A 21,859-nucleotide genomic window follows, 5' to 3' on the forward strand; every position below is an offset into this window, starting at 1 on the left:
AACAAGAAGGACGATGGGTGGGCTGGGGGAATTGTGGCAGCACCACAGTATCTAACTAAGTTTTCTTTATCAATGAGCTTTTGTTTAAGGAAATCCACTTCTTTGGATACAGTACAGAGAATAATAATAAATGTTGAAGAGCCAGCATGGTGTGGTGGTTTGAGCATTGGGCAGTGGCTCTGGAGATCAGGATCTGAACCCACACTCTGCAACGATCCTACTGGGAAACCTTGGGCAAGTCTCTCAGCCTCTGAGGAAGGTAATACAAATCTCTTCTGAACCAATCTTGCCAAGAAAACCTATAATGGGCTTGCCGTAGGGTCGCCATGGGTTGGAAATGACTTGAAGCCACAAAACAAGAAGAAGAATATTTCTACACTTGTAGAAATTGGGTTGAATGTAATATGACTTTGGGAGGGCTGGCTGTTACTTGTTGTTTGCCACATACACTAAATAATAATAATAATAATAATAATAATAATAATAATAATAATATCTGGTTCACAAAGTATTAAACACAGTACACCACCCAGTGTCTATGGAAATGCTCCTAATCATAGGTTGTTTCAGAAAGCTCAAATGATTAAGATCACACTCTGTCCCTAGACATTGGGCGAGTTATAATATCTCCTTCCTTCATTTTATCTTCAAAACAATGCTGTGGGGCAAGAAAAAATGGGCCCCAATGACCCAAATAGATGAGGTTTAAAAAATGCAATTAAGGATCATGTAATTAACATTCATGTAATTAACATTTTTAAAAGAACGGCAGCTGTGCCTCCCTTTCCCAAATCTGAATCATAGTCCAGGGATTGAGACTAGTTGCAGTATGGATCCCACCTTCCATTGACTATTGTTCATGGAGAAGATTTCTGCAAATATCAATGGGTCTTTTCTCTACATGCAGATGGCAGCTACTGGGGGTCGGTGGGGTGTTGACTTGGCTGATGGTAGGAGGTTAAAGATGGCTAAAGCCATAGCCTCTCATTTATAGTCACAATCCGGACTGTTCCAGCCTTAGATGTACTTTAAAACATCAATTGTTGGTGTTGTGTGCCTTCAAGTCATTTCCAATTTATGGCAAACCTAAGGCAAACCTATCACAGAGTTTTTGGGCTACTGAGAATGTGACTTCCCAGGGTCATCTCATGGGTTTCCACATCTGATTCAAACCCTGGTCTTCAGAGTCATAGTTCAATTCTCAAACCACGCTGGCTGTCTAAAACGTCTGCACATTCGGTAATTTCTTGAACACTATTTTGACCCAGAGGCAGCACAGCCACACAGAAATGCATTACTCTATTCTCCTTATCTGTCCCCTTTCAGACGTCATGTTACATTTCCAATTACTCTGTTCATCAAAACGCATTTTCTGATCAAGCTCACACTTGACTTTCAATGCTCTAAATTCACACTTCTGCAAATCTGCAGCTGTTTCTAAACCATCTCTTCCTATACATCTTTCTCCACTGAACTGGACTTCAATTTCCTCACCAGTTTTCAGGGTTGTACAATCTCAAGGGGAGGAGGGAGGGGGGAGAGAAAAAAAGAAAATCCTTCCGCATCTTTTGCTGCTGCATGGTAACCACAGATGGTTCAGCTTTGAGCAGGTTAGGTTTCATTAGTCGCAACTGATATGTGTGGATTGTTTACTCAGAACGACTGGCAGAGCAATCTGACATTAATTGCTTCTACTTTATTCACCTGGCTCTCCACCTGATCCCATTGCTCCCAATGTTTTGGCTCAAGTTTGCCCTGCTTGGTGAACTCTACTTTTGAAAGCGAAGGAGTAGAAAGAATGAAAGGAAAGCAACAGCTAGAATGACAAAGCAGGGGCAGGAGGAAAAATGCAAGCTTGTAAACTGGGGTGTGGAAATTAATTGCAACAACGAAGAGGACACTCTCCCCCCCTTTTCCCCTCTACTATAAGAGCTATTTAACAGTGGAAGATACTACCTCAGAGGGTGGTAGACTCTCCATCTTTGGAATTCTTCGAATAAAGATATTTTATTTGACATTTTCCAGGTGCATGACCGGTGGTTGGACTCTGGAGGCCAGGGTCCAAATTCTACTCTGCCATGAAACCAACTAAGTAACCTTAGATAAGCAATGCTCTCATCCTCAGAAGAAGGCAAAGACTTCTGAACAAATCTTGCCAAGAAACCCTGTGAAATGGTTGAACAGAAGCTCTCTGAAACTTTAGGTACTCTTACTGTCTATCACAGAGAAAATCAGCTGATTCTTAATCCACCAAAAACACAGACATGTGCTTTCCATCTTAAGAACAGACAAACATCTCAAGTTCTGATAATTACCTGTGATGGAATCTCATTGGAGCATTGTAGCACACCCAAATACCTGGAAGCTACCCTGAATTGTGCTCTTATCTATGAGAAGCACTGCTTGAGTATTGGGCAAAAAATGTGTGCTAGAAACAATATCATATGAAAGCTGACTGGCATAACCTGGGGATCACAACCACACACAGTGAAGACATCTGCCCTTGCGCTTTGCTACTCTGCTGCTGAGTATGTACACCCAGTGTGGAACACATGTCACCATGCTAAAACAGTGGAAGTGGTTCTTAATGAGACATGCCACATTATCACAGGATGTCTACGCCCTACACCACTGGAGAAATTGCACTGTTTAGCCGGTATTGCACCAGCTGACATCCATTGGGAAGTAGCAGCCTGTAATTAAAGGACCAAGGCAGTGACATTTCTGGCCCATCCTCTGTTCGGATATCAGCCAGCACGCCAACACCTTAAATCAAGAGTTTTTTAAGATCTATAGTGACACTCACAGGAACACCTCAGCAAGCAAGAGTCCAAAAGTGGCAAGCAAAAACCTGGAACCTCAATCAGTGGCTGATACCAAATGAGAGACTTCCCCTTGAGCACACAGAAGACTGGGCGACTTGGAAGGCACAGAATAGACTGTGCTCTGGGACCAAGAGATGCAGAGCCAACCTTAAGAAATGGGGTCACAAAGCGGAGTCCACGACATGTGGGTGTGGAGAAGAGCAAGCCACAAACTACCTATTATAATGCAGTCTGAGCCCTGCCACATGCACAATGGAGGACCTCCTTATAGCAACACCAAGAGGCACTCCAAGTCGCCAGCTACTGGTCAAGGGACATTTAATAGGATGCCAAGTTTCAAACTTTGTGTTTTTTAAAATACATTACAACTGTACCCTTGGTTCACTTCTAATACAATAAATAAATAATCTTAGGGTTGTCAGAAATTGGAAATGACTTGAAGGCACGCAACGACAATCCTTGGGCATGTTAAAGTCTCACAGTCTTGGAGGATGGCCATAGCAGCATTGATTACTAGACTGAAGACTCAAGAAGGTTTCCGTGCTTTTAATGCTTATATAGAAGAGGGGATTTCAAGAGGCGATGCTTTGTATCTGGATATGTGACACACAAAACTTTTTGAAATTTCCTCTTCTACACAACCGCTAAAGGTACGAGTCTTCTCCAGTTTTAAGCCCGGCCATCCTAAGGTAAGCTAGCTCCAAAACACCTAATGCTCTTGAATTTCACTATTGTCAGTTGAGATGTCAGTTGAAACGTTTACCCATAAACAGCCTACCAAGTGCCACATCACCTTTAAAAAAAACATATGAGAAAATTAGCAAGAATTCTTCATATGCCTGAATGGTATGTCCTATTCATTAGCTTTAAGTAGATAGTCTAATCAACTGCCATTCAAAATTTATCTCCACAAAACCGCCAGCTGTATTATGGAGGTATACCAACCAAAGGCTGGTTATCGCATAATATGAAAATAAACGTTTCAGGAAGTGACAGGAAGCAAAATCCACGTGTTGTTTTGTTAAGGGAGGATGGCAACCAGCTCCTAACCTGTTCCTCACCGTTCTCCCTAACTCCCAAATCCACCTTTCTCTGAGATGCGTCACCCAGATCGTGCAATAAGGGAACTGGCTGACAAATCAAAGCTAATGCCTCTTTAAAGCATTAGACGATGCATCTGCAAAAATGGCTCCTCAAGTGTAATTCCCTATTAAGAAGCTTTATCTCGATAGATAAGCAGCTGGTTCCCATGTTGCTAATTGCTGTCTGCTGTGATTTTAAAACATCTGCACCCCGGCGCTGATCGTTTTCATATTCTAATCACTAGGAATCTTGCAAAGTGGGGGAAGGGAAGGAGCAACAAAGAACAAGAGATATTTGGCTGATGGTTTCACTGGGTTTATTAGCAGTGTCTCCTTGTAAAAAGTATTAAAGGGTAAATAGAACTTTGATAGCAAGTGAATGAATAGAGAATAGGCAACTAGAAGGGCAGACAACCTTCTTAATTGGAAGGTCTGATGCTTTCTGGAATTGTCAAGATCATACTGGTGTTTTCCAGTATAAGTGGATATGAGCATGGAGAAATTAGCTTCTAGTACCGTGGTTCTCAACCTTCCTAATGCCGTGACCCCTTAATACAGTCCCTCATGTTGTGGTGACCCCCAACCATAACATTGTTTTTGTTGCTACTTCATAACAGTCATTTTACTACTGTTATAAATAATAATGTAAACATCAGATATGCAAGATGTATTTTCATTCACTGGACCAAACTGGGCACAAATACCCAATGCACCTACATGTAAATGCTAGTGGGGTTGGGGGAGGATTGATTTTGTAATTTGGGAGTTGTAGTTGCTGGGATTTATAGTTCACCTATAATCAAAGAGCATTCTGAACTCCACCAACGATGGATTTGAACCTAATTTGCCATACAGAACTCCCATGACCAACGGAACACACTGGAAGAGTTTGGTGGGTATTGACCTTGAGTTTGGGAGTTTTAGTTCAGCTATATCCAGAGAGCACTGTGGACTCACGCAATGGTGGATCTGGACCAAACTTGGCACAAATACTCAATATGCGCAAATGTGAACACTGGTGGAGCCTGGGGAAAATAGACCGTGACTTTTGGGAGTTGTAGTTGCTGGGATTTATAGTTCATTATAATCAAGGAACATTCTGAACTCCACCAACGATAGAATTGGCTCAAACTTTCCACATGGAATCCCCATGACCATCAGAAAATACTGTGTTTTCTGATGGTCTTTGGTGACCTCTCTGACACCCCTTCGTGACCCCCTCAGGGGTCCCGACCCCAAGGTTGAGAAACACTGTTCTAGTACAAAGGTCCTCAAACTTTTTAAGCAGAGGACTAGTTCACGGTCCCACAGGTTAGGGGGCTGGACTATAGTTTGGGAAAAAAAATAAACAAATTCCTGAACTCTGCACATATCTTATGTGTAGGACGAAAAAAAATCCACAAAAGAACAATGCAATATTTAAAATAAAGAATTTTTTTTATCCAACCTAAACTTATCAATATTTCAATGGGAATCATGGGCCTGCTTTTGGCTGATGAGAGAGGCAAGTTAATTAGGACCGTTTGTTGTTGTGTGCTTTTAAGTTGTTTTGGATTTAAGGCAACCCTAAGTCTAAACTTCAAGGTGGGGGGCAGGTAAATGATCTTGGAGGGCTGCATCTAGCTTGCGGGCCATAGTTTGAGGACCCTTGTTCTAGTAGGACTACAATAGCTTTATCCAGCGTAACTAATGGTCCTAATTACTGCAGGGTTCTGGGAGCTGTAGTTCAACACCAGCTACCATTTCCACGTTCCTTTCCCCTTATCCAGAAAACTGAAATATTCGAATATCTAAAATGGTCCACACGGGTATCTAAGATAGTGACATTTTTGTATTCCGAAGGTTCAATATATAGAAACTTTGTATATACGCACAAAATTATTGTATGGAATTATTTTAGGCTACGTGTATAATGTGAATTTGAAGAATAAATGAATGTTGGGTTTGGAAGATCCCATCTCAGATATCCCATTATGTATGTGTATGCAAATACAGCTATTCCAAATTCCCACCTCCCCCCAAAATCTGAAACACTTCTGGTCCTAAGCATTTTGGATAAGGGGTACTCAACCTATAAGCAACTTCCATGGGAAATGGAGGCCTTGCATGTATTTACCACTCCACTGGGTGGCAGTGAATGTTCTCTATCATGGCAGCTGTATACAAGCTTATCATGTTTACAAGAACCACCACAAACACTCCAGGAAGTTAAGCATGAAAATCCAAACAGTAGCTGTTCAGGAAATGGGACAGTAGTTTCCCAGTTTCTGTGGAGCACTTGCACCTCTGGCCATTTTCCAGGTTTTACAAACAGAAAGGATGTTAGGAATGAAATGGGCCTACAAATGAAGAAGGCAAGTCAAAATCATAAATCCTCACATTTTCAGAGAAGGATGCCTGCTTCTCCTGTGTTGAAAGCACTTCTGGGACTACTATGTGATATAGGAGCCTGCACAGCTCTCTTAAAAGATACCAGGATATTACCACATTATCCAATTTCTATGTATATGGTTGCAAAAACTAGACCATGTAGAAAGTTGAATCTACTCATTTAAAATATGGTACTTGAGAAGAGTTTGGTGGATGCGGTGAACTCCCATAAACCCCACCAAAAACAAATAAATGAGTCTGAGAGCAAATGAAGTCTGGACACTCTTTAGAAGATGACTGAATGGAAACATCATGGGACTTATCAGAAAGCACAATAATGCTCAATAAATAGAAGGTAAAGGGCAAAGCTGAAGACCAAATCACAGTTGGATAGAGTCAATCAAAGAAGCTACAGCAGTCCTTAGTTGGTAGAACCTGAGCAGGGCTGTTGATAACAGGATGACTTGAAGGTCTCTCATTCCTAAAGTCACCATAAGTTGAAGTCAACTTGATAGTAATCAATATCAACAACAATGGCCACACTAGGTTCTTGTGGGTTTTTTCGGGCTATAGAACCATGTTCTAGAGGCATTTCTCCTGACGTTTCGCCTGCATCTATGGCAACACTGCCACACTGTTTACAATTTGACAGAGATTACACATTAAGGAGACAGAGCATAATTTTATGCCCATGGAGTTCTGTGATGGTTGAACAATGCTGCCTCATTAGTGAATTGCCATGTTGCATAACTGAATGCGCAATCAAATGTAGATGTGCATCAGAATGCACATGAATTAGCATGCAGCACTGCACAGCAATCTGATGCCATGTACCAGTGCCTCCAACTAGATCTTTAAGTGCTTTGATGTAAAGCAGGCAGCCTTAAACTGTGGCCCTCCAGCTGTTTGGGCCTTCAACTCCCATAATTCCTGACAATTGAACAAGCTCATTAGGGCTTCTGGGAGTTGGAGGCCCAAACAGCTGGAGGGCTGCAGTTTGAGGATGCCTGGTGTAGCTTGAAATGCTAATTTTAAGAAGAGATAACATAATGGCAACCAACTCCTTAAAAAAACAGTGGTAGGATTATCCTCAGGGAGTGGACTTTGTAGTTTCTTCCAACTGTATAACTGTATCATGGTTTTAGCAGATCAGTCATCTTGCTTTTTTGACTGGGATCCTTTATTTGCAAACATTGTGGACTGGAAGCAAATATTCTATATGTGCTCAGCTGCTAAACTACTTACAGATGGTTCCACAAGGATCCATAAAGCAATAGTTGATATGTACTGATTTTTTGAGACTGAGTAGAATGAAGTATCTGTTTACGTTTTAGCCTGTTATAGTTGCTCCTTGCCAAATATCGATGGACATGAACTCACTCATACTGTGGGGCTAGCCAGCTCCTTCTATCTTCTCCCTCACCCACCCCCCTGTGCTACTATTCTTCATCAACAGGCAGACTATCTTCAGAGGCTTGTATTAGGAAAGGAGTCTGGGAAAAACCAGAACAATGGAATTCTTCTGTCAGCTTTCACAAAGGGCCCATCACTGCTGACATAACAAATCCATTTAAATATTGTGCCTGAGCACAACACAGCTTGGCGGTTCGGTTTTGAGGCAGCTGGGCGAGAACAATCAGACCTTAAGTACAGTATAACAGCCCTGCTTACAAAACCTTGACCCCTCCCACACCAAGCGGCTAACCCTTGTTTGAACAATGTGGCAATGTCAAGCCATTTTAAATGGCCTTCAAGCACCGCTTAGAAATGCCAACGTTTCACCAACTGAGGGAAGGAGCGACAGAGAGGAGAACGGCACAAAGCAATCGTTTTGGCAAAAATGCAGCTGTGATTTGATAAACCCCCATTTGAGACTGCCCACTCTCCAGAAATGAATTGACGGTAACACGACTCTTCTGGGGCATCTATACTTTATAGATGCAGTCTGTTTCATTACAAGGAGGACATGAATCTTCAACACTAGAGGTCTGGCATAAGTCTTCTGTCTGTGTTGACCAAGTGACCTTCACAAGATGCCCAATGAGAGGGAAATTGTTCAGCCTAAATCTAGTCACCCTGAAATGTTCCTAAATTATATGGGTTACCAAAAGTACTTGTATAACTATAACTGATTTGGATCTGTCATTCTATGGACTCCTGGGATTGGGATTGGTGAAGTTCTTACAATTCTTTGTAAGAATTCTCTTCTGAATTATAGCAACAGAACTCTCTATAAGGAATTTTATGGACCCCCAGGAATCAATATTCCATGGAACTGAGTCATAGCAGTGGTATTAAACTACTGAGTTGCATGTCACATGCAACTCCTAGAACAATTCAATCAGCGCTGCCTCCAGAAAATCCTGCAAATCTCTTGGGAAGACAGGTGTACAGATGTCAACGTGCTCGAAGAAGCAAAGACCACCAGCATTGAAGTGATGGTCCTCCACCACATTGTCCAGATGCCTGACCATGGTCTCCCAAAGTGGTTTCTCTATTCCGAACTCAAGAACGGATAACAGAATGTTGGTGGGCAGGAATCTCTTTCAGTTTTCCGTTCTTGAGATGGGCTCAAAGCCAACCTTAAAAACTCTGGCATAGACACTGAGAACTGGGAAGCCCTGGCCCTTGAGTGCTCTAGCTGGAGGTCAGTTGTGACCAGCACTGCTGTAGAATTCGAAGAGGCATGAGTGGAGGGTGAAAGAGAGAAAAGTGCCAAGAGGAAGGCGTGTCAAGCCAACTTCCATCTGGAAACCAATGCCCTCACTGCAGGAGAACACGCAGATCAAGAATAGGGCTTCACAGTCACCTACAGACCCACCTCCAGTACACCGATCTTGGAAGACAATCCTACTCGGACAACGAGGAATTGCCTAAGTAAGTAAGTAAGCAAGCAAGTAAATTACTGTAATTTTTGTTGCGCCCTTGCTTACAGAACTATAACTCTAATGCTTCTGAACCCAACATATTCTCAAGTCAGGGCACAGGTAAGCCAATGAGGTCCCCATACCTGGAATGAAAGGTATATTGGTTCAACTACGTCAGTGGTTCTCAACCTGGGGTCCTCAGATATTTTTGGCCTTCAACTCCCAGAAATCCTGATAGCTGGTAAACTGGCTGGGATTTCTGGGAGTTGTAGGCCAAAAACATCTGGGGACCCCATGTTGAGAACCACTGAACTATGTTATATTTCACATTGCAGGATCCACCTTGCCTTGGGGGTCAAAAGCAATCCCAAGAATAGGCATGAGGGACTGTTTGCTGGTTTAGTACAGTTTTGAGATTCCCTTGTTTGGAATGGTTAGAACCAGAAATGTTTTAGGTTATGGATTGTTTTTCGGATCATGCCGTACTTGTTTGCATATAGGTATATGGTGAGATGTCTTGAAGATAAGACACAGGCATTAATTTATGTTTTCTATGTAACCTATACATGTAGCCTGAGGGTTATTTTATTAAATATTTTAAATAATTTTGTACATGAAACATAGTATGTATACACTCAGCCTTCAGAAAGAAAAGAGATCACTGTCTCAGTCACTCATGGGGACAACTTTGGATTTTGAAGTAGTTTGGAGTTTCAGATAAGTGATGCTCAAACTGTATAAGAATAAGGAAATGTTGGGTGGGATGGATCATAACTCCTGTAATTCTGAACCAAGGATGCTGAAATGGTAACAAGAGCTATGTTGGCTACCAATCTATTTCCAAACAAAACTCCTACCAAGCTGCATATAGTTGACTCCAGGCATTTTGAAGAATGGTACTTTCCCATATGAGTCTTTTTGGGCCCTGAGATATGTGGGGGCATTGTAATAATAATAAATAATAATAAAATTTACTTGTACCCCACCACCACCTCCCTAAAGGGCTTACAGAAGACAACAATGCATAAGTATAATAAATACAATTCTTTCCTACAAGAATCTTTCAGTAATTCATAAATTGTGTCCTGCTGTCTCTGAGGACAGAGAGTCAATGAGATAACTGGGTTGTTGTAGGTTTTTTCGGGCTATATGGCCATGGTCTAGAGGCATTCTCTCCTGATGTTTCGCCTGCATCTATGGCAAGCATCCTCAGAGGTAGTGAGATAACCTTTGCAGTTATTTTTCTAATTCTATGATTCAACAAGTTCTAGAAAATGACTGGGTGGGAAAGCAACGAGTAAAGTTTCTTTACTGATTTAAAATTATTTTTGGAGGGCCATTTTTAGTGGCAGTTATCGAGTTTTATGCCATTTTCTTACCAACAGATTATATATTTAAAAGAAGTAACAGACAAAATGACAAGTAAAAGAAAAAAAGTTGCTAAAATGAACTAAACAGCAAAAAATGAAACAAAAATTGTAACAGTAACAAACAACATCTTGGTGGGGAGTTCTCAAAAGCAACTTACAGAGTTCTCAAAAGTATCAGATAAAATGACTCAACACAAAAAAATCCTCTTGAAAAATGTAAAATTGTTTCATATATTCTTTTTTGTTATTGTTTTTGTTGTTATGATTTTGTTCTACTTAATTGAAGGATTTTTTTTTTTCAAGGAAGCCTTGAGTTAGAAAACACAAGTGTAAATATGAAGGAAAACAAATCTAGCCTTGAAATATTCACAAGACACATTTTGGATGTTTTCATTAATATTAACAAGTTTTGAACTGCGCATTTGTACCCTTCCAAGAAACTCAGCAATGTTTGTTTGTGTACGAACATGTGCGCAGCAGCCTTTGATCACGCAGCAAGCGGCACTTCATGGTGTTCACCCTATTCAGTCGTTTGTTTGCATTTGCTCATTTGCATTTTGTTCAACTCTGGAATTTAGGAGGACAAGTTTCCAGGACGTTGAAGGCTGCTTACTGTCAAAGGCACTCCACAGGTTGTTGTAGCAGGAAGCTGGCTCTTTTGAAGCTAGGTGGCAGCAGTAAAGAAATGGAGGTACAGATCTCTAAGACTTGGATCTGTCCAGCTAGAGAACCAGAACCACAGATAGAAGACAAGAAAAGCATTGAATCTTATGATTTTGGAAAGTACTACCATGGCCATCTAATCCAGATTCTTCTTGCACACATAACCAAGGCACTCCTGATAGACGCCCATCTAGACTGCTGTAGTGTCCAACCTTTGGTTCTCCAGATATTTGGGATCCCTGAAGTCCTGGCCAGCTTGTTCAAAACACCTGGAGTGTTGGAGTGATTGAAATCAGAACTTCAAAATTATGAAGTATGAAACAATTATGTTGCAAAAGGATTTCATGGCCGGAATCACTGGGTTGTTGTAGGTTTTTTCGGGCTATATGGTCATGGTCTAGAGACATTCTCTCCTGACGTTTCGCCTGCATCTATGGCAAGCATCCTCAGAGGTAATGAGGTCTCTTGGAACTAGGAAAAAGGGTTTATATATCTGTGGAATGACCAGGGTGGGACAAAGGACTCTTGTCTGCTGGAGCTAGGTGTGAATGTTTCAACTGACCACCTTGATTAGCATATAATGGCCTGACAGTGCCTGAAGCAATCTTTTGTTCAGAGGTGATTAGATGTCCTTGTTTGTTTCCTCTCTGTTGTTGCACTGTTGTAATTTTAGAGTTTTTTAATACTGGTAGCCAGATTTTGTTCATTTTCATGGTTTCCTCCTTTCTGTTGAAATTGTCCACATGCTTGTGTATTTCAATGGCTTCTCTGTGTAGTCCGACATGGTGTAAAATATGTCCAGTGTTCAGGAATTCATATTTTTTCAAACTATAGTCTATTCCCCCAACAGTCTGAGGGACTGTGAACTGGCTGAGTCCTGTGAGCGGGACTGAGCCCTGTTTGGAAGAAAAGACAAGTTCGGGATGCTTCACAGCAGGCCAGGCCTTACTTTGTCTCAGTAATTGCACTTTATTTTTGCAGGAAAGTTGCTAAACAGGAAGGACGGGTGTGTTCTATCAATCGCCTATGCCTAGTGCAAAGACGTTCTCGAGGAGATCTTTGCAGGTACTTCTGTACACAATGAAACTTGTTTTTACCCGCATGAAAGAAAAGGGCAGAGCTACAGCAAATGTTGCAAACACGGAAAACGTGGCTCAGCATGTGTAAATATTTAAACAACGGGCGCATAATACAGAAGCCAGAAAAGGAACCTTTTGTGATTGAAGAGGAGGATTCAAGTTAATCTTTCATAAACCAAAGCTCTACCTGCTTCTTCAACTGACACAAAGACGAATTCCTGTATAATCTTCAGCCAAGAATCCTTACTAAGGGCATTCATTGACAACTATTTGAAATACATTTTAAGAAGGCTATCATTTCCAAACATGGAGCCCCCGGTGGTCTAGTGCGTTAAACCCCTGTGCCAGCAGGACTGAAGACCCACAGGTCACAGGTTCGAATCTGGGGAGAGGCGGATGAGCTCCCTCTATCAGCTCCAGCTCCTCATGCGGGGACATGAGAGAAGCCTCCCACATGGATGATAAAAACATCAAATTATCTGGGCGTCCCCTGGACAACGTCCTTGCAGATGGCCAATTCTCTCACACCAGAAGCGACTTGAAGTTTCTCAAGTCGCTCCTGAAACGACAAAAAAATTCCAAACATATTGTTGAAAGGGACGGCAAGGATCATCTAGTCCAACCTCTGCCATGCAGGAATACATAATGAAAGCACTTGTGACAGATGGCCATCCAATCCAGTTTATAGAATTTCAAAGAAAGAGATGCTATCCTCCTTTAAAGGAGTGTTTTAAATCACTCACAATGTTTGAGTTGAATCTTTTTTCTTGTAATTTGAACCCATTGGTTCATTTCTAGTTTCTATAATAGAGGAAAACAAGCTCAGTGCATTTTTGTATGACCCCTTTTCAGATATTTAACTCTTAACTCTTTCCTCCATGTTAAACATACTCACCTTCCCAAGCCATTCCACATAGGGCTTGGTCCCTACAATGTTCATCATCTTGGTTGTCCCCCTCTGAAGATTCAAAAGTGACAGAAGAACCATATTTACATATCTGCAAGGATGTCATGTGTAAATGATTGACTTTTTTTGTTTCACCAAGAGATGAAGCCTAAAAATTCATAAAAACTGGGGTTTTTTTTTTACTGTAAAATCTACTAACTGTGGAATACATGGTCTTGGAAGGTAGTGGATTCTCCCTCTTTGGAAGTTTATAAACAGAGCTGAACATTTTTGTGGTAGTTGTTTGCTCTTGCATGGTTGGAGTAGGACTAGATGGTGCTTGAGATCCCTTTCAACTTTATAATATTGATTCTGTGATTCTATAATATCAAAATACACAACATTAGGATTGTGTGACTTCATGTTTGCCAAGTTAAGTTGCTCTAGGCCAGTGTTTCTCAGCCTTCCAAATCCGTGACCCCTTAATACAGTTCCTCATTTTGTAATGACCCCCAACCAGAACATTATTTTCGTTGCTACCTCATACCTGTCATTTTGCTACTGTTATGAATGGTAATGTAAATATCTGATATGCAAGATATATTTTCATTCACTGGACCACATTTGGCACAAATACCCAATACGCCCAAATTTGAATACTGGTGGGGTTGAGGGGGATTGATTTTCTCATTTAGGAGTTGTAGTTGCTGGGTGTTATAGTTAACCTCAATCAAAGAGCATTATAAACTCCACCAATGAAGGAATTGAACCAAATTTGGTACACAGAACTCCTATGAGCAACAGAAAATACTGGAAGGTTTTGATGGGCATTGACCTTGAGTTTTAAAGTTGTAGTTCACCTACATCCAGAGAGCACTGTGGACTCAAACAATGGTGGATGTGGACCAAACTTGGCACAAATATTAAATATGCACAAATGTGAACACTGGTGGAGTTTAGGTAAATAAACCTTGACATGTGGGAGTTGTAGTTGCTGGGATTTAAAGTTCGCTTACAATCAAAGAGCAATCTGAACCCCACCAATGATAGAATTGGGCCAAACTACCCACATAGAACCCTCATGACCAACAAAAAATACTGTGCTTTCTGTTGGTCTTTGGCAACCCCCGTGACACCCCGTCATGACTCCCACAGGGGTCCCAATCCCAGGTTGAGAAACGCTGTTCTAGGCTTTCTGGCAGGCTTGGAAGACTTTGGTCTATAACTGAGTTAGTTGGCTTCTGTTATACACATTTTAGGTTTTCATTTTGAACTTTTATTATTATCATTGCTATAGTGTCATCTAATGTTTAAATTCAGTGGCACATCATCTTGGAGGAATGAACTTTAAGTGGTGGCTTAACAAGTGCTTAAGCAAAGCAGTGAAGAATGCAAAATCTACCATGGACTGAAATCTGACTGTTCCCTTCCACTCCTGTGTTTTTGGACACAACCTTATTGCAAGCCCAGGACTGGTAAGCCTTCTGTATAGTTTATTCTGTTCTAGAAGGTCATATGATCTGTTTTGAATGAACAACATTGCGATATGACAAGCTTGTTTCTCCCAGTTGGACTTCCACAATAAGTTCTCACCAAACCGAAATACAAAATGAGAAAATGTTCTCACTCACTCACAGACAGAAAGACTGATGTTTGAGTCTCCTGGCCTTGTGCAAGTGAAACAGACAATGCAAACTATGGAAGGTTTAGTCAAAATGAAAATCAAAAGCAAATGTGTTAGCCTGAATGCTTTTATGGTTGAAGGGATAGATATCCATTTGAAAGCTGTCCTGCCTTTAAGGGAGTTGAAATCTACTTTATCTTGTCAGACATTATCAAAGGTTAATCTTTCTTCCTTGGCCCTGATCCATGCAGAGCTTCAAGAGGGATAAGTTTGAATCCTGTGCCAAAAGTGCTTCACAGCAAGGGCAGAGGTCAATAGGAAGTCTCAGCTATGCCACACATGTAACTCACTCCTTCCAAATTCTGAAAGGTTGCTTTGGGCTAGTGCAGAACAGCAGGTTATAATCTCAGAGTTGGAAGAGATGCCAAAGGCCATCCAGTCCAACCCTCTGCTCTTAAAACCCTCCAGAGAAGGAGACTCTGTCACACTTTGAGGTAGTGTTTTCCACTGTCAAAGAGCTCCTATCATCAGTAAGTTCTTCCTAAGACTCAGATGGAAACAACCCAGCAGGTCGTTAGAATCATAGAATCATATAGTCTCAGAATGTTTTGATATCAGTGTCTTCCTGCTTGCAAAGCCCAGTTGAAATCCATCTCCATCTACTACAGTGAGCTATTTCCTCCCTCCCAAAGACTCATTCACTTCTCAGCAATTTTAATGTGCAGAAAATTATGAAATCCCACAACCCTCCCCTCTCCCATGTGCATGGATCCCCTCCCTGCACCAGTTTGAATTCACACCTAATAAAACTTGCAAAATTGCATTTTATTTTGGCACATAAATACACAGAGCCACGCAGCATCCCAGGACATGAAAGCCCAGAGATCGAGCCACTCTACCGGAAAGCCCGCTGCAGAGAAAATGATGTGAAGGCCCTTTTATGATCTGAGAAATGACTGTTTTTATGGCGTACTAAATAAAGCCTACGATTGGAGCTCCAGGTTTGGAACTGAAGATGCTTCTGCTCTTGCTGAGAAGAGCCGATGCACAGAAGGCCTGGATCTGAGAGCCTTCCTTCCCCCAAGGGAAGCTGACAGCGTTGAAACCACTGTCAGTCAATCCCCATCCAAGCACAGCCTTATGTAACCCATCTAGAATAAATGGAGATGCTCAATCATGACCTAACGTTGCCTCTGTTCTACAACTAGGTCTTCACTTTCTCTTTAAACCTCAAAGAAGTGGCACAGCTGGTTGGGGATACTAGGAACCACAGTCCAAACATTAACCTTTCCAAACCCCAATTATACGGCAAATATTGCATTAAACGGACCAGAGAAAACATCTATTGTACTCATGTAGAAGTAGAACTCATGTATAAGTCAAGGACAGTTTTGGGGCAAATGCTGATTTTGATACAACCGTGGATAAGTCCAGGGTCATTCCACAGAGAGGGGAAAGTGCCAATGCCATCTCAGGGGAGCAGCTGCCTCTGGTCATTACTGCTGTCAATTTCCACCCTGACATTTAAGAAGGCCAGAAACATAGAAATTTGAAAAGTGTTTCTCAACCTGGGGGATTGGGACCCATGGGAGAGTCACGAGGAGGTTTCAGAGGGGTCATCAGAGACCATCAGAAAACATATAGTTAAGATGGTCTTGGGAACCTCTTTGGCAGAGAAGTCTGAAGATCTCTCCGGTTGTCCTTCTCTTCCTTTTTGGAAACAGACGGTGAATCCTCCCACCAAAACCCCTCCTTCGCTGTGATTGGCTGACCTCTCAGCCAAGGGGAGAGCTGTTCTGAGACTCCAAGTGGGTAGGGAAGAGCAGACACGCTTGGCGCATGATGTGAGGGAGAGCGTGTGAGGCTGGAGGGAAGCTCGTGCCAGCTAGTCCCTTCAAGACATGGGTATTCTGTGTGGGAAGTTTGTTCCAATTCTATTGTTGGTAGGATTCAGCATGCTCTTTGATTGTAGGTGAACTATAAATCACAGCAACTACAACTCATTCACTTCTCTATTTTCCCCAAACTCCAACAGCATTCACATTTGGGGATATTGAGTATTCGTGCCAAGTTTGGTCCACATCCACCATTGTTTAAGTCCATGGTGCTCTCTGGATGTAGGTGAACTATAACTCTAAAACTCAAGGTCAATGCCCACCAAACTCTTCCAGTATTTTATGTTCATCATGGGAGTTCTGTGGGAAAAGTTAGGTTCAATTCCATCGTTGGTGGAGTTCAAAATGCTCTTTGATTGTAGTTGAACTATAAATCCCAGCAACTACAACTCCCAAATGACAAAACCAACCCCCCCCCCCAACCCCACCAGAATTCAAATTTGAGTTTATTGCATATTTGTGCCAAATTTGATCCAGGGAATGAAAATACATCCTGCATATCAGGTATTTACATTACCATTCATAACAGTAGCAAAATTACAGTTATGAAGTAGCAACAAAAATAATGTTATGGTTGAGGTTCACCACAACGTGAGGAACTGTACGAAGGAGTTGCGGCATTAGAAAGGTTGAGAATCACTGGACTAGAAGGAGTTGGTGTTTCAATTATGTTCTCTCCTTTTGACACTGCTTAGAGATGGTTCCTTTTTTGATCTGCATTAAAGTACTTACATTGACCCTTGAGTAAGTCATCAGAAGTTTCTAGGGTCTACTTTTTATTTAAATTTCTACCTTTCTACATGAATATATACAGTATTTATGAAAATATTTATCTCTTTTTTCTATTGTGGAATTTCAGGGCAGTGGGCAGCAAAAATAAACAATCTGAAAAAAATAAAATAGACTGAAAACAATAAAGTAATTTTAAACATGGTCAAGACATGTTAAACAAATCAACAAGGCTAACGACAGTCAAAACTATGCACTTAAAAAAAGTAAATTGAGCCCCAAAGGCTTCAATAAAAGGCCATGCTTTGGCATGGCACCAGAAAGAAATCAGCACTGGTGCCAAGCCTTTAGAATAGTGTAGCTACAAATCCTTTATATTGAGTTAGGCCATTGGTCTGTTAGTATAATGTTGTCAAGTCTGACTGGCAACAATGGCTTTCAAGAAGGAAATTGACAAGCTGGAACATGTCCAGAGGAGGGCAGCCAAAACATCCAAGGTCAGGAAGCCATAAATCCCTATGAGGAAGAATATAGGGAGCTGGGTATGTTTAGCCTGGAGAAGAGAAGGTTGAGAGAGGACATGATTGCTATGTTTAAATATTTGAAAGGATGTCATAGTCAAGTGGGAGTCTGCTTGTTTTGAGCTGATCCAGAGACTAGGACACTGAGCAATGGAATCAAACTACAAGAAAAGAGATACCACTTGACATTAGGAAGAACATCCTGGTGGTTAGAGCTGTTTGGCAGTCAAAGTTTTGAAGTTTTGGAGTCCAGTTGAGTCTCCTTCTCTGGAGTCTTTGAAAAGAGACTGTATGGCTATCTAATGGGAGTGCTTTGACTATGTATTCCTGCAGGTGGTGGACAGAAATACATACACCTCTTCTACAATACTAAAGTTATTTTTTGTTACAGGTACAAAAAATGCAAAATCCTGCTTAGTTTCCAATTTAGGCATCTATAGCTAGCATTGTTGCTGTCAGGACTAGTGAAGAATTTTCAATCTCAAACATTTGAAGGTATTTATATCTCATTTATTTATGTATTTATTTATTTGACTTATATTCTGCTTTTCTTCCACGTGGAACCCAAAGTGCCTGACACTCCATGGAAAATCAGCGAATATAATCATGGGACACTTTTTGAACACCTCCTACTCTTTCATGTCATCTTTTCAAAAACTGCCCACAGCCTTGAGTATCATTTTTTGGTGCAACAAAGGGAGATATATGCTTAACAAATAAACATATTGTTGCCGTTCTTCACCTCTCTTCTCTTTTTTGCCAACCCCCTTTTCTTCCAAATTGTTTTGATCAAAGTGGATATTTAGTTAAGGGGTGACTATTTTGGCTGATTCCTCTCCTTTCCTCCCTTTCTGTTAACTAAACCTTCAAAACCCGTTTCAGGTTATTCCATCCTTTCCTGGAATTAAGTTGCTTTCTGCAAGAATTAATCTGTTAATAGCTGCTAAATGAGCTGTGCAAGAATAAGAATGACGAGCTGAGATAATACAGTTCACAGCTTTTGTTACAGTTTCTGAATGCCTATTTCCAGGTGAATCCAGCATTTCCCTGACATTTAAGGACTCAATTTACAATCAACGTAGCACAACTGATGCGAAAGAACCTCAGAAACTGCAGGGTCACTTGAAATGAGAGCGGATGAGAGAGCTGTTGTTGTGCCCAAATTTAGATGCAATGAACAACGAAAAGAAATAAAAGCTGTCATTTTAGATTTTGAGGATTAAAATGTGCATCCAGGTTGACACTACATCTTTGAAAGAGGTTTTCTCTCCTATTTGAGCAAGAAGGAGAATGCTTCTTGAAACACTCAATCCATCACCCATTCTGTATGTCTTTCCATGGATGGAAAAGGAATTATGGATAGTGTGTTGACGAAAGCTTTCATGGCCAGAATCACTGGGTTGCTGTGAGTTTTTTTTTGTTCTGTATGGCCATGTTCCAGAAGCATTCTCACCTGATGTTTCACCCACATCTATGGCAGGCATCCTCAGAGGTTGTGAGGATGCTTGCCACAGATGTGGGTGAAATGTCAGGAGAGAATGCTTCTGGAACATGGCCATACAGCCCGGAAAACTCACAGCAACCCAATTATGGATAGCTTTTTAATTTATGAAACCTTGGGATGACTTACTCCTGAGTTATACAACTCTATTCAGTCTAGTTTATGAGTAAACTATACAACAGTTGCTACCAGTTGTAGCCATTGCCTTCCCTGTCTGGGAAGTGTGGAATTAGTACTCAGTCTTTTTTGAGATTTTGAAGGAGCTCTCCTAGGTTCTGAATATGCTTTGGGGGGGCGGGTAGGATTGAGCACCTTGGAGAGCCCGATTAATGTCACCTGTCACAACATGTCCATGTTCAACATCTACACAAATGACCAGCCACTGCCAGAAGGGACAAAGAGCTTCATCTATGCTGATGATCATGCCATTACTGCTCAAGCAGGGAGCTTTGAGATGGTTGGACAGAACCTCTCCAAAGCTCTAGTGCTCTTACTGCCTATTACAGGGAAAACCAGCTGATCCCTAACCCATATAAAACACAGACATGTGCCTTTCACCTTAAGAACAGACAAGCATCCTGAGCTCTGAGGATTACCTGGGAAGGAAACCCACTGGAGCATTGCAGCGCACCCAAATACCTGGGAGTCACTCTGGATCGTGCCCTGACCTACAAGAAGCACTGCCTGAATATCAAGCAAAAAGTGGGTGCTAGAAACAATATCATATGAAAGTTGATTGGCACAACCTGGGGATCACAACCAGACACAGTGAAGACATCTGCACTTGCACTGTGCTACTCTGCTGCTGAGTACGCATGCCCGGTGTGGAACACATCTCACCACACTAAAACCCGTCACTACTTGAACAAAACAATGTAGTGATGGAATTGCACTAAAGAGAGAAGTTCCTATGGCTAATGTCCAGCTTGCAAACCCTAGCTTGAATGATGCCACCCACCTTTATATTTGGCCTGGCCACAGTTTAAGATCTGACTAAAAATCTAAAATAATATGGCCATTCAGGTTGTATCAACAATTTACTGATAAAGCTGCTATATTCCTTCTCCCAGCCTTAGAAAAATTACTTTTTAAAAATTACAACTACGAAAATCTCCCTTCCAACAGTGGCTCAGTTATACTGTGTTGCAGCTCTCAAAAGTAACTTGTTCAAGCTCTGCTTCCAAGCAATGCACAAGTTATACAGATAATAAAATCAGGGAAGGAATCAGTCTCGTAAACTTTTATTTTAAAGATTCTCCTATGAAGTTGCAGATTAAAACAAATGGAGAGGGGTAGAAGCATAGGGGTGGGCTGCTGGGGAGAGATAATCCTTTCCAAAAGGTAAAGTCATTTAGAGATAAAGGAGGCTTTTCCAAGTGTATAAATGTCTCACGTCTTTAGATCTAGGATTATTTGCAAGTTGGATATTCCATTAAGAAAACGGACCGCTTCTGCCAAGTGGTATGAAATTCCCATTTGCTGAACACAATATCACATATTAAAAGCGTGACATTTTATGAGCAAGAAACCTGATGCAGAAATGAATCCCATCCACCTTAAGCTCTTGTTATGTTGAATTCCTCGCTGCTAAAAGGAAATCCCTTCATATTTGATGAGACAAAGAACAACATGTCCCCAAAACTATTTTTCTTTCCCTCTCCTTCTTTTAAATAGTAACTGCAGGAAATAATAAAGGAGAAGACACCATATGGCACTAGATGGATGAAAGCAGCATCTTTTTCACATAGGACAATTATAGCACTATGATTCCACTTTAACTGTCATGGTTCGATCCTAGGGAATCATGGGGCTTGTAGTTTTACAAAGTCCCTAACCTTCTCTGCCAAAGAGTTCTGGTGCCTCACCAAACTATAAATCCCAGAATCCCATAGCATTGAGTCATGGCTATTAAAACCGCTGAAACTTCATTAATTCTATCATGTAGATCAGGGGTCCTCAAACTTTTTAAACGGGGGGCCAGGTCACAGTCCCTCAAACTGTTGGCGGGCCGGATTATAGTTCGAAAAAAACATGAATGAATTCCTATGCACACTGCACATATCTTATTTATAGTGCAAAAAACATTTAAGAACAATACAATAATTAAAATTAAGAACAATTGTAACAAATATAAATTTATTAGTATTTCAATGGAAAGTGTGGGCCTGCTTTTGGCTGATGAGATAGGATTGTTGTTGTTGTTGTGTGCTTTCAAGTAGTTTCATGCTTAGGTTGACCCTGAGCGAGGGCCGGGTAAATGACCTTGGAGGGCCGCATCCGGCCCCCGGGCCTTAGTTTGAGGACCCCTGATGTAGATGCATCCCAAGTTGCTGAAGCCTTTTCCAAAAATACGTTCAGAATTTGGGTATGTTCAGAATGTTGGATAGCCCCTTAAAAATTCCACAACTGGTTTGGATACTATTGGGGTGGGGAAACTGTTGAAGAGA

General features: G+C 41.3%; 1 protein-coding gene across 1 annotated transcript in view; it reads right to left on the reverse strand.

Annotated features, from left to right (window-relative positions):
- The window catches only part of SETBP1 (SET binding protein 1), a 304,839-nt gene that overhangs the window by 96,681 nt on the left and 186,299 nt on the right, over positions 1-21,859 (reverse strand). The window lies entirely within an intron of this gene.

Source organism: Anolis sagrei, chromosome 2, assembly GCF_037176765.1.
Source record: "Anolis sagrei isolate rAnoSag1 chromosome 2, rAnoSag1.mat, whole genome shotgun sequence".
In the NCBI taxonomy this organism is placed as follows: Eukaryota; Metazoa; Chordata; class Lepidosauria; order Squamata; family Dactyloidae; genus Anolis; species Anolis sagrei.